Genomic DNA, 15,042 nt, shown 5'->3' on the forward strand with positions numbered 1-15,042 from the left:
ATCGATCGGCTTCAGTTAGCAGCAGTAGCGAAGGAATCGCTGATCGGGTTCAGTTAACAGCCATCGATCGATCGCTCGGGTTTAGTAACGCGTAGCCTGCAGTGCAATTGCTCGGGTTCAGTTAGAGCCCAACGCCTCGCTCGGGTTCAGTTAGAGCCAACACCTCGCACACACGCGCGTACCTGTACGAGAGAAACGCGCATCGTTCGGCCCCCGACCTCCCACCATAACCGGCAACTCCCCAAAATTTTCCTCCCCCTCGCTTCTACCATGGTTTTTCCGTCATGGACGGCCCAAAGAATGTCATGCAGCTGCGTGTCCGGCCCGCCCAGGATGAAAAGCCCATTTTCTGTCATGATTTTTTGTCATAGAAGTAGGAGTCCACCACATCTATGATGATACCGGGTTTTGTCACAATTATCGTCATAGAAGTGTCATATGTATGACAGAAAAAAATTCGTTCGGCCCAAAATGTCACGGATGTGTCTTTTTTTTGTAGTGTCTCTTCTTTGATTTGCACAAAATTATATATTTCCCGCAAGGCAGCTTGTTTCTTATGAGCAGGGAAATATTTAGCAGAGAAGTAATAAATTATATCCTAGGGACTACGCACACAACCAGGAGCAAGAGAATTATACCAAGTCTTAGCATCACCCTTTAATGAGAACGGAAATATCTTAAGGATATAATAATAGCGAGATTTATCATCATGAGTAAACAGGGTGGCTATATCATTCAACTTGGTAAGATGTGCCACAACATTTCAGATTCAAGGCCATAAAAAGGATCAGATTCAACTAAAGTAATAATCTCAGGATCAACAGAGAATTCGTAATCCTTATTAGTAAAACAGATAGGTGAAGTAGCAAAAGCAGGGTCAGGTTTCATTCTAGCATTAAGAGACTGCTGCTTCCATTTAGCTAATAATTTCTTAAGATCATATCTATCATTGCAAGCAAAGATAGCTCTAGCAGCTTCTTCATTCATAACATAACCCTCGGGAACAACAGGTAATTCATAATCATTGGGAGAATTTTCATCATCACTATCATCAATAATAACATCTTCAATAATTACATTCCCCCTAACTCTAGCAAGTTGTTCATCAAGAAATTCACCTAATGGCAAAGTAGTATCATGCACAGAAGTAGTTTCATCATAAGTATCATGCATAGCAGAAGTGGCATCATCAATAACATGTGACATATCAGAATTCATAGCAGTAGCAGGTTTAGGTGTCGCAAGCTTACTCAAAACAGAAGGAGAATCTAGTGCAGAGCTAGATGGCAGTTCCTTACCTCCCCTCGTAGTTGAGGGAAAAATCGTAGTTCTGTCGTCTTTCAAGTAGTTCATAGTGATCAATAGATATAAATCCCAAGTGACTCAGAGAATAGAGCTATGCTCCCCGGCAACGGCGCCAGAAATTAGTCTTGATAACCCACAAGTGTAGGGGATCGCAACAGCTTTCGAGGGTAAAGTATTCAACCCAAATTTATTGATTCGACAATAGGGGAGCCAAAGAATATTCTTGAGTATTAGCAGTTGAGTTGTCAATTCAACCACACCTGGATAACTTAGTATCTGCAGCAAAGTATTTAGTAGCAAAGTAGTATGATAATAAAGGTAACGGTAGCAAAAGTAATGTTTTTGGGTTTTGTAGTGATTGTATCAATAGCAACGGAAAAGTAATTAAGCGAAGAACAATATGTGAAAAAGCTTGTAGGCAATGGATCAATGATGGATAATTATGCCGGATGCGATTCCTCATGTAATAGCTATAACATAGGGTGACATAGAACTAGCTTCAGTTCATCGATGTAATGTAGGCATGCATTCCGTATATAGTCATACGTGCTTATGGAAAAGAACTTGCATGACATCTTTTGTCCAACCCTCCCGTGGCAGCGGGGTCCTAGCGGAAACTAAGGGATATTAAGGCCTCCTTTTAATAGAGAACCGGAACAAAGCATTAGCACATAGTGAACACATGAACTCCTCAAACTATGGTCATCACCGAGAAGTATCCCGATTATTGTCACTTCGGGGTTGTCGGATCATAACACATAATAGGTGACTATAGACTTGCAAGATAGGATCAAGAACTCACATATATTCATGAAAACATAATAGGTTCAGATCTGAAATCATGGGACTCGGGCCCTAATGACAAGCATTAAGCATAGCAAAGTCATAGCAACATCAATCTCAGAACATAATGGATACTAGGGATCAAACCCTAACAAAACTAACTTGATTACATGGTAAATCTTATCCAACCCATCACCGTCCAGCAAGCCTACGATGGAATTACTCACGCACGGCGGTGAGCATCATGAAATTGGTGATGGAGGATGGACGATGATGACGACGGCGACGAATCCCCCTCTCTGGAGCCCCGAACGGACTCCAGATCAACCCTCCCGAGAGAGATTAGGGCTTGGCGGCGGCTCCATATCATAAAACGTGATGAAACTTTCTCTCTAAATTTTTTCTCCGCGAGACGGAATATATGGAGTTGGAGTTGAGGTCAGCGGAGCCTCAGGGGGCCCATGAGACAGGGGGTGTGCCCAGGGGGGAGGGCACGCCCCCACCCTCGTGGATAGGGTGTGGCCCTCCTGGTCTTGATTCTTTCGCCAGTATTTTTTATATTTTCCAAAAAGTGCCTCTGTGGATTTTCAGGACATTCCGAGAACTTTTGCTTTCTACACATAAAACAACATCATGGAACAGCGTCAGTCCGGGTTAGTTTCATTCAAATCATGCAAGTTAGAGTCCAAAACAAGGGCAAAAGTGTTTGGAAAAGTAGATACGTTGGAGACGTATCAGGATCCCCCCTTTCCTTCTCCTTCCCCTCTCCTTCCTTCCCCCTTCCTTTTCCTAGTTGGACTAGGAAAGAGGGGAGTCCTACTCCTACTAGGAGGAGGACTCCTCCCCTCCTTGGTGCGCCCCAAGGCTGGCCGGCCTCCCCCCTTGCTCCTTTATATACGGGGGCAGGGGGCACCTCTAGACAAAACAATTGATCCCTTGGATCTCTTAGCCATGTGCGGTGCCCCCCTCCACCATAATCCACCTCTAGAATATCATAGCGGTGCTTAGGAGAAGCCCTGCATTGGTAGAACATCATCATCGTCACCACACCATCATGCTAACGGAACTCTCCCTCAAAGCTCGACTGGATCGGAGTTCGAGGGACGTCATCGAGCTGAACGTGTGCTGAACTCGGAGGTGCCATGCGTTCGGTACTTGATCGGTCGGATCGTGAAGACGTACGACTACATCAAAATGCGTTGTTCTAACGCTTCCGCTTTCGGTCTATGAGGGTACGTGGACACACTCTCCCCTCTCGTTGCTATGCATCACCATGATCTTGCGTGTGCGTAGGATTTTTTTTTAAATTAGTACGTTCCCCAACAGTGGCATCCGAGCCTGGTTTTATGCGTAGATGTTATATGCACGAGTAGAACACAAGTGAGTTGTGGGCGATACAAGTCATACTGCTTACCAACATGTCATACTTTGGTTTGGCAGTATTGTTGGATGAAGCGGCCCGGACCGACATTACGTGTACGCTTACGCGAGACTGGTTCTACCGACGTGCTTTGCAAACAGGTGGCTGGCGGGTGTCAGTTTCTCCAACTTTAGTTGAACCAAGTGTGGCTACGCCCGGTCCTTGAGAAGGTTAAAACATTACTAACTTGACGAACTATCATTGTGGTTTTGATGCGTAGGTAAGAACGGTTCTTGCTCAGCCCGTAGCAGCCACGTATAACTTGCAACAACAAAGTAGACGACGTCTAACTTGTTTTTGCAGGGCATGTTTGAAGGAAATATGCCCTAGAGGCAATAATAAAGTTATTATTTATTTCCTTATATCATGATAAATGTTTATTATTCATGCTAGAATTGTATTAACCGGAAACATAATACATGTGTGAATACATAGACAAACATAGTGTCACTAGTATGCCTCTACTTGATTAGCTCGTTTATCAAAGACGGTTATGTTTCCTAGCCATGGACAAAAGAGTTGTCATTTGATTAACGGGATCACATCATTAGGAGAATGATGTGATTGACATGACCCATTCCATTAGCCTAGCACTTGATCGTTTAGTATGTTGCCATTGCTTTCTTCATAACTTATGCATGTTCCTGTAACTATGAGATTATGCAACTCCCGTTTACCGGAGGAACACTTTGGGTGCTACCAAACGTCACAACGTAACTGGGTGATTATAAAGGAGTACTACAGGTTTCTCCAAAGGTACATGTTGGGTTGGCGTATTTCGAGATTAGGTTTTGTCACTCCGATTGTTGGAGAGGTATCTCTGGGCCCTCTCGGTAATGCACATCACTATAAGCCTTGCAAGCAATGTAACCAATGAGTTGGTTACGGGATGATACATTACGTAACGAGTAAAGAGACTTGCCGGTAACGAGATTGAACTAGGTATTGGATACCGACGATCGAATCTCGGGCAAGTAACATACCGATGACAAAGGGAACAACGTATGTTGTTATGCGGTTTGACCGATAAAGATCTTCGTAGAATATGTAGGAGCCAATATGGGCATCCAGGTCCCGCTATTGGTTATTGACCGAGAATAGTTCTAGGTCATGTCTACATAGTTCTCGAACCCGTAGGGTCCGCACGCTTAAGGTTTCGATGACAGTTATATTATGAGTTTATGAGTATTGATGTACCGAAGGAGTTCGGAGTCCCGGATGAGATCGGGGACATGACGAGGAGTCTCGAAATGGTCGAGACATAAAGATCAATATATTGGACGACTATATTCGGAGTTCGGAAAGGTTCCGAGTGATTCGGGTATTTTCGGGGGTACTGGGAAGTTACGGGAATACGAGGAAGAAGCAATGGGCCTCATGGGCCAAGTGGTGGAAGAGAGGAGGCAGGGCGCGCGGCCCCCCTTGCCCAAACCGAATTGGACTAGGGGGCCGGCCCCCCTTTCCTACTCTTTATCCCTCTCCTTCCTTCTCCTTCTCCTTCCCTTCCTTCCCCTCTCCTAGTTGGACTAGGAAAGGAGGGAGTCCTACTCCCGGTGGGAGTAGGACTCCTCCCTGGCGTGCCCTCCCTTGGCCGGCCGCCCCCTCCCCCTTGCTCCTTTATATACGGGGGCAGGGGGCACCCCATGACACACAAGTTGATCTACGGATCGTTCCTTAGCCGTGTGCGGTGTCCCCCTCCACCATATTCCACCTCGGTCATATTGTCGCGGAGTTTAGGCGAAGCCCTGCGCCGGTAGAACATCATCATCGTCACCACGCCGTCGTGCTGACGGAACTCATCTCCGGAGCTTTGCTGGATCGGAGCCCGGAGATCGTCATCGAGCTGAACGTGTGCTAAACTCGGAGGTGCCATACGCTCGGTGCTTGGATCGGTCGGATCGTGAAGACGTACGTCTACATCAACCGTGTTGTCATAACGCTTCCGCTTACGGTCTACGAGGGTACGTGGACAACACTCTCCCCTCTCGTTGCTATGCCATCACCATGATCTTGCGTGTGCGTAGGATTTTTTTTGAAATTACTACGTTCCCCAACAGTGGCATCAGAGCCTAGGTTTTTTGCGTTGATGTTATATGCACGAGTAGAACACAAGTGAGTTGTGGGCGATACAAGTCATACTGCTTACCAGCATGTCATACTTTGGTTCGGTATTGTTGGATGAAGCGGCCCGGACCGACATTACGCGTACGCTTACGCGAGACTGGTTCTACCGACGTGCTTTGCACATAGGTGGCTGGCGGGTGTCAGTTTCTCCAACTTTAGTTGAACCGAGTGTGGCTACGCCCGGTCCTTGCGAAGGTTAAAACAACACTAACTTGACGAACTATCGTTGTGGTTTTGATGCGTAGGTAAGAACGGTTCTTGCTCAGCCCGTAGCAGCCACGTAAAACTTGCAATAACAAAGTAGAGGACGTCTAACTTGTTTTTGCAGGGCATTTTGTGATGTGATATGGCCAAGATGTGATGCTATATTTTATTGTATGAGATGATCATGTTTTGTAACCGAAGTTATCGGCAACTGGCAGGAGCCATATGGTTGTCGCTTTATTGTATGAAATGCAAACGCCTTGTAATTGCTTTACTTTATCACTAAGCGGTAGCGATAGTCGTAGAAGCAATAGATGGTGTAACGACAACAATGCTACGATGGAGATCAAGGTGTCGCGCCGGTGACGATGGTGATCACGACTGTGCTTCGGAGATGGAAATCACAAGCACAAGATGATGATGGCCATATCATATCACTTATATTGATTGCATGTGATGTTTATCCTTTATGCATCTTATCTTGCTTTGATTGACGGTAGCATTTTAAGATGATCTCTCACTAAAAATTATCAAGAAGTGTTCTCCCTGAGTATGCACCGTTGCCAAAGTTCGTCGTGCCCAGACACCACGTGATGATCGGGTGTGATAAGCTCTACGTCCATCTACAACGGGTGCAAGCCAGTTTTGCACACGCAGAATACTCAGGTTAAACTTGACGAGCCTAGCATATGTAGATATGGCCTCGGAACACGGAGACCAAAAGGTCGAGTGTTAATCATATAGTAGATACGATCAACATAGTGATGTTCACCATTGAAAACTACTCCATCTCACGTGATGATCGGTTATGGTTTAGTTGATTTGGATCACGTAGTCACTTAGATGACTAGAGAGATGTCTGTCTAAGTGGGAGTTCTTAAGTAATATGTTTAATTGAACTTAAATTTATCATGAACTTAGTCCTGGTAGTATTTTGCAAATTATGTTGTAAGATCAATAGCTTGCGTTGTTGCTTTCATATGTTTATTTTGATATGTTCCTGGAGAAAATTGTGTTGAAAAATGTTAGTAGCAATGATGCGGATTGGATCCGCGATCTGAGGTTTATCCTCATTGCTGCACAGAAGAATTATGTCCTTAATGCACCGCTAGGCGATAGACCTATTGCAGGAGCAGATGCAGACGTTATGAACGTTTGGCTAGCTCAATATGATGACTACTTGATAGTTTTGTGCACCATGCTTTATAGCTTAGAATCGGGACTTCAAAGATGTTTTGAACATCATGGAGCATATGAGATGTTCTAGGAATTGAAGTTAATATTTCAAGCAAATACCCGAGTTGAGAGATATGAAGTCTCCAACAAGTTCTATAGCTAAAAGATGGAGGAGAATCGCTCAACTAGTGAGCATGTGCTCAGATTGTCTGGGTACTACAATCGCTTGAATCAAGTGGGAGTTAATCTTCCAGATAAGATAGTGATTGACAGAATTCTCTAGTCACCATCACCAAGTTAGTAGAACTTCGTGATGAACTATAGTATGCAAGGGATGATGAAAATGATTCCCGAGTTTTTCATGATGATGAAATCGATGAAGGTAGAAATCAAGAAAGAACATCAAGTGTTGATGATTGACAAGACCACTAGTTTCAAGAAAAGGGCAAAGGGAAAGAAAGGGAAACTTCAAGTAGAATGGCAAACAAGTTGTCACTCCCGTGAAGAAGACCAAAGCTGGACCAAAGCCTGAAACTGAGTGCTTACACTGCAAATGAAATGGTCACTGGAAGCGGAAATGCCCTGAATATTTGGTGGATAAGAAGGATGGCAAAGTGAACAAGGGTATATTTGATATACAGGTTATTGATGTGTGCTTTACTAGTGTTTATAGTAGCCCCTGAGTATTTGATACTTGTTCGGTTGCTAAGATTAGTAACTCGAAACAGGAGTTACAGAATAAACAAAGACTAGTTGAAGGGGAAGTGACGATGAGTGTTGGAAGTAGTTCCAAGATTGATATGATCATCATCGCACACTCCCTATACTTTCGGGATTAGTGTTAAACCTAAATAAATGTTATTTGACGTTTGCATTGAGCATGAATATGATTTGATCATGTTTATTGCAATATGGTTATTCATTTAAAATCAGAGAATAATTGTTGTTCTATTTAAATGAATAAAACCTTCAATGGTCATACTCCCAACGAAAATAGTTTGTTAGCTCTCGATCGTAGTGATGCACATATTCATAATATTGATGCCAAAAGATGCAAAGTTAATAATGATAGTGCAACTTATTTGTGGCACTGCCGTTTTGGTCATATCGGTGTAAAGCGCATGAAGAAACTCGTTAAAGATGGATTTTCGGAATCACTTGGTTATGAATCATTTGATGCTTGCGAACCGTGCCTTTTGTGCAAGATGACTAAAACTCCGTTCTCCGGAACAATGGAACAAGCTACTGACTTATTGGAAATAATACATACCGATGTATGCGATCCAATGAGTGTTGATGCTCGTGGCAAGTAACGTTATTTTTTGACCTTCACAAGATGATTTGAGCAGATATGGGTATATCCACTTGATGAAACATAAGTCTGAAATAGAAAGGTTCAAAGAATTTCAGAGTGAAGTGGAAAAATCATCATAACAAGAGAATAAAGTTTCTGCGATCTGATCGCGGAGACGAATATTTGAGTTACGAGTTTGGTCTTCAATTAAAACAATGTGGAATGGTTTCACAGCTCACGCCACCTGGAACACCACAACGTTATGGTGTGTCCGAACGTCGTAACCACACTTTATTGGATATGGTGCGATCTATGATGTCTCTTACTGATTACCACTATTGTTTTGGGGTTATGCATTAGAGACAGCTGCATTCACGTTAAAAGGGCACAATCTAAATCCGTTGAGACGACACAATATGAACTGTGGTTTAGCAAGAAACCCAAGTTGTCGTTTCTTAAAGTTTGGAGTTGCGATGCTTATATGAAAAGTTTTTCAACCTGATAAGCTCTAACCCAAATCGGAGAAGTGCATCTTCATAGAATACCCAAAGGAAACTGTTGGGTAATCCTTCTATCACAGATCCGAAGGCAAGATATTCGTTGCTAAAAATTGATCCTTTCTAGAGAAGGAGTTTCTCTCGAAAGAAGTGAGTGGGAGGAAAGTAGAACTTGATGAGGTAACTATACCTGTTCCCTTATTGGAAAGTAGTTCATCACAGAAATCTGTTCCCGTGACTACTACACCAATTAGTGAGGAAGCTAATGATGATGATCATAAAACTTCAGATCAAGTTATTACAGAACCTCGTAGGTCTTCCAGAGTACGGTCCGCTCCAGAGTGGTACGGTAATCCTGTTCTGGAAGTCATGTTACTAGACCATGATGAACCTACGAACTATGAGGAAGCGATGATGAGCCCAGATTCCGCAAAATGGCTTAAGGCCATGAAATTTGAGATGGGATCCATGTATGAGAACAAAGTGTGGACTTTGGTAAAGTTGCCCGATGATCGACAAGCCATATTGTATAAATGGATCTTCAAGAGGAAGACGGACGTTGATAGTAGTGTTACTATCTACAAAGCTCGACTTGTCGCAAAAAGGTTTTTTGACAAGTTCAAGGTGTTGACTACAATGAGATTTTCTCAACTGTAGCGATGCTTAAGTCTGTCCGAATCATGTTAGTAATTGCCACATTTTATGAAATCTGGCAAATGGATGTCAAAACTGCATTCCCTAATGGTTTTCTTAACGAAGAGTTGTATATGATGCAACCAGAAGGTTTTGTCAATCCTAAAGGTACTAACAAAATGTGCAAGCTCCAGCGATCCATCTATGGACTGGTGCAAGCATCTCAGAGTTGGAATATAAGATTTGATAAGTTGATCAAAGCATATAGTTTTGTACAGACTTACGGTGAAGCCTGTATTTACAAGAAAGTGAGTGGGAGCACTACAACATTTCTGATAAGTATATGTGAATGACATATTGTTGATCGGAAATAATGTAGAATTATTCTGCAAAGCATAAAGGAGTGTTTGAAAGGAGTTCTTTAAAATAAAGATCTCAGTAAAGCTACTTACATATTGAGCATCAAGATCTATTAAGATAGATCAAGACGCTTGATAAGATTTTCAATGAGTACATACCTTGACAAGATTTTGAAGTAGTTCAAAATGGAACAGTCAAAGAAAGAGTTTCTTGCTTGTGTTACAAGGTGTGAAATTGAGTAAGACTCAAATCCCGACCACGGCAGAAAATAGAAAGAGAATGAAAGTCATTCCCTATGCTTCAATCATAGGTTCTATAAAAGTATGCATGCTATAGACCAGACCTATTGTATACTCTGCCATGGTTTGGCAAGAGAGTACAATAGTGATCTAGGAGTAGATCACTGGACATTGGTCAAAATTATCCTTAGTGGAATAAGGAGATGTTTCTCGATTATGGAGGTGATAAAAGAGCCCGTCGTAAAAAGTTACAATGATGCAAGCTTTTACACCAATCCAGATGACTCTAAGTCTCAATCTGGATACATATTGAAAGTGGGAGCAATTAGCTAGAGTAGCTCCATGCAGAGCATTGTAGACATAGAATATTTGCAAAATACATACGGCTCTGAATTTGACAGACCCGTTGACTAAGCTTCTCTCACGAGCAAAACATGATCACACCTTAGTACTCTTTGGGTGTTAATCACATAAGCGATGTGAACTAGATTATTGACTCTAGTAAACACTTTGGGTGTTGATCACATGACGATGTGAACTATGGGTGTTAATCACATACATATGTGAATATTGGTGTTAAATCACATGGTGATGTGAACTAGATTATTGACTCTAGTGCAAGTGGGAGACTGAAGGAAATATGCCCTAGAGGCAATAATAAAGTTATTATTTATTTCCTTATATCATGATAAATGTTTATTATTCATGCTAGAATTGTATTAACCGGAAACATAATACATGTGTGAATACATAGACAAACATAGTGTCACTAGTATGCCTCTACTTGACTAGCTCATTTATCAAAGACGGTTATGTTTCCTAGCCATGGACAAAAGAGTTGTCATTTGATTAACGGGATCACATCATTAGGAGAATGATGTGATTGACATGACCCATTCCATTAGCCTAGCACTTGATCGTTTAGTATGTTGCTATTGCTTTCTTCATAACTTATGCATGTTCCTGTAACTATGAGATTATGCAACTCCCGTTTACCGAAGGAACACTTTGGGTGCTACCAAACGTCACAACGTAACTGGGTGATTATAAAGGAGTACTACAGGTGTCTCCAAAGGTACATGTTGGGTTGGCGTATTTCGAGATTAGGTTTTGTCACTCCGATTGTTGGAGAGGTATCTCTGGGCCCTCTCGGTAATGCACATCACTATAAGCCTTGCAAGCAATGTAACCAATGAGTTGGTTACGGGATGATGCATTACGTAACGAGTAAAGAGACTTGCCGGTAACGAGATTGAACTAGGTATTGGATACCGACGATCGAATCTCGGGCAAGTAACATACCGATGACAAAGGGAACAACGTATGTTGTTATGCGGTTTGACCGATAAAGATTTTCGTAGAATATGTAGGAGCCAATATGGGCATCCAGGTCCCGCTATTGGTTATTGACCGAGAATAGTTGTAGGTCATGTCTACATAGTTCTCGAACCCGTAGGGTCCGCACGCTTAAGGTTTTGATGACAGTTATATTATGAGTTTATGAGTTTTGATGTACCGAAGGAGTTCGGAGTCCCGGATGAGATCGGGGACATGACGAGGAGTCTCGAAATGGTCGAGACATAAAGATCGATATATTGGACGACTATATTCGGAGTTCGGAAAGGTTCCGAGTGATTCGGGTATTTTCGGGGGTACCGGGGAGTTACGGGAATACGAGGAAGAAGCAATGGGCCTCATGGGCCAAGTGGTGGAAGAGAGGAGGCAGGGCGCGCGGCCCCCCTAGCCCAAACTGAATTGGACTAGGGGGCCGGCCCCCCTTTCCTACTCTTCCTCCCTCTCCTTCCTTCTCCTTCTCCTTCCCTTCCTTCCCCTCTCCTAGTTGGACTAGGAAAGGAGGGAGTCCTACTCCCGGTGGGAGTAGGACTCCTCCCTGGCGCGCCCTCCCGTGGCCGGCCGCCCCCTCCCCCTTGCTCCTTTATATACGGGGGCAGGGGGGCACCCCATGACACACAAGTTGATCTACGGATCGTTCCTTAGCCGTGTGCGGTGCCCCCCTCCACCATATTCCACCTCGGTCATATCGTCGCGGAGTTTAGGCGAAGCCCTGCGCCGGTAGAACATCATCATCATCACCACGCCGTCGTGCTGACGGAACTCATCTCCGGAGCTTTGCTGGATCGGAGCCCGGAGATCGTCATCGAGCTGAACGTGTGCTGAACTCGGAGGTGCCGTACGTTCGGTGCTTGGATCTGTCGGATCGTGAAGACGTACGTCTACATCAACCGCGTTGTCATAACTCTTCCGCTTACGGTCTACGAGGGTACATGGACAACACTCTCCCCTCTCGTTGCTATGCCATCACCATGATCTTGCGTGTGCGTAGGAATTTTTTTGAAATTACTACGTTCCCCAACAATGTTGTGATGTGATATGGTCAAGACGTGATGCTATATTTTATTGTATGAGATGATCATGTTTTGTAACCAAGTTATTAGCAACTGGCAGGAGCCATATGGTTGTCGCTTTATTGTATGCAATGCAATTGCCCTGTAATTGCTTTACTTTATCACTAAGCGGTAGCGATAGTCATAGAAGCAATAGGTGGAGAAACGACAACGATGCTACGATGAAGATGAAGGTGTCGCGCCGGTGACGATGGTGATCATGACGGTGCTTCGGAGATGGAGATCACAAGCACAAGATGATGATGGCCATATCATAATACTTATATTGATTGCATGTGATGTTTATCCTTTATGCATCTTATTTTTCTTTAATTGACGGTAGCATTATAAGATGATCTCTCACTAAATTTCAAGGTATAAGTGTTCTCCCTGAGTATGCACCATTGCTAAAGTTCTTTGTGCTGAGACACCACATGATGATCGGGTGTGATAGGCTCTACGTTCAAATACAACGGGTGCAAAACAGTTGCACACGCGGAATACTCAGGTTAAACTTGACGAGCCTAGCATATACAGATATGGCCTCGGAACACTGGAGACCGAAAGGTCGAGCGTTAATCACATAGTGATGTTCACCATTGAAAACGACTCCATCTCACGTGATGATCGGACATGATTTAGTTGATTTGCATCACGTGATCACTTAGATGATTAGAGGGATGTCTGTCTAAGTGGGAGTTCTTAAGTAATATGATTAGTTGAACTTTAATTTATCATGAACTTATTCCTGATAGTATTTTGCAAATTATGTTGTAGATCAATAGCTCGTGTTGTTGCTTCCCTATGTTTTATATGTGTTCATAGAGAAAACTAAGTTGAAAGATGATAGTAGCAATGATGCGGACTGGGTCCGTGATCTGAGGTTTATCCTCATTGCTGCACAGAAGAACTATGTCCTTGATGCACCGCTAGGTGATAGACCTATTGCAGGAGCAGATGCAGACGTTATGAACGTTTGGCTAGCTCAATATGATGACTACTTGATAGTTTAGTGCACCATGCTTAACGGCTTAGAATCGGGACTTCAAAGACATTTTGAACGTCATGGACCATATGAGATGTTCCAGGAGTTGAAGTTAATATTTCAAGCAAATACCCGAGTTGAGAGATATGAAGTCTCCAACAAGTTCTATAGCTAAAAGATGGAGGATAATTGCTCAACTAGTGAGCATGTGCTCAGATTATCTGGGTACTACAATCGCTTGAATAAAGTGGGAGTTAATCTTCCAGATAAGATAGTGATTGACAGAGTTCTCTAGTCACCATCACCAAGTTACTAGAACTTCATGATGAACTATAGTATGCAAGGGATGACGAAAATGATTCCCGAGCTCTTCGTGATGTTGAAATCGACGAAGGTGGAAATCAAGAAAGATCATCAAGAGTTGATGATTGACAAGACCACTAGTTTCAAGAAAAGGGCAAAGGGAAAGAAAGGGAACTTCAAGAAGAATGGCAAGCAAGTTGTCACTACCGCGAAGAAGCCCAAAGATGGACCAAAGCCTGAAACTGAGTGCTTACACTGCAAAGGAAATGGTCACTAGAAGCGGAAATGCCCTGAATATTTGGTGGATTAGAAGGATGGCAAAGTGAACAAGGGTATAATTGATATACATGTTATTGATGTGTACCTTACTAGTGTTTATAGTAGCCCCTGAGTATTTTATACTTGTTCGGTTGCTAAAAATTAATAACTCGAAACATGAGCTACAGAATAAACAGAGACTAGTTGAGGGTGAAGTGACGATGTGTGTTGGAAGTGGTTCCAAGATTGATATGATCATCATCTCACACTCCCTATACTTTCAGGATTACTGTTAAACCTAAATAAATGTTATTTGGCATTTGCATTGAGCATGAATATGATTTGATCATGTTTTTTGCAATACGGTTATTCATTTAAAGTCAGAGAATAATTTTTGTTCTGTTTGCATGAATAAAACCTTCAATGGTCATACACCCAATGAAAATAGTTTGTTGGATCTCGATCATAGTGATACACATATTCATAATATTGATGCCAAAAGATGCAAAGTTAATAATGATATTGCAACTTATTTGTGGCACTGCCGTTTGGGTCATATCGGTGTAAACCGCATGAAGAAACTCCATAAAGATGGATTTTCAGAATCACTTGGTTATGAATCATTTGATGCTTGCGAACCGGGCCTTTTGGGCCAGATGACTAAAACTCCCTTCTCCGGAACAATGGAACGAGCTACTGACTTGTTGGAAATAATACATATCGATGTATGCGGTCGAATGAGTGTTGATGCTCTTGGCGAGTATTGTTATTTTCTGACCTTCACAAATGATTTGAGAAGATATGAGTATATCTACTTAATGAAGCACAAGTCTGAAACATTTGAAAAGTTCAAAGAATTTCAGAAGTGAAGTGGAGAATCATCGTAACAAGAAAATAAAATTTCTACAATCTGATCGTAGAGGAGAATATTTGAGTTACGAGTTTGGCCTTCATTTAAAAACAATGTGGAATAGTTTCACAGCTCACGCCACATGGAACACCACAGCGTAATGGTGTGTCCGAACGTCATAACCGCACTTTATTGGATATGGTGCG

The sequence above is a fragment of the Triticum dicoccoides genome, chromosome 3B (genome assembly GCF_002162155.2).
Source record: "Triticum dicoccoides isolate Atlit2015 ecotype Zavitan chromosome 3B, WEW_v2.0, whole genome shotgun sequence".
NCBI lineage: Eukaryota > Viridiplantae > Streptophyta > Magnoliopsida > Poales > Poaceae > Triticum > Triticum dicoccoides.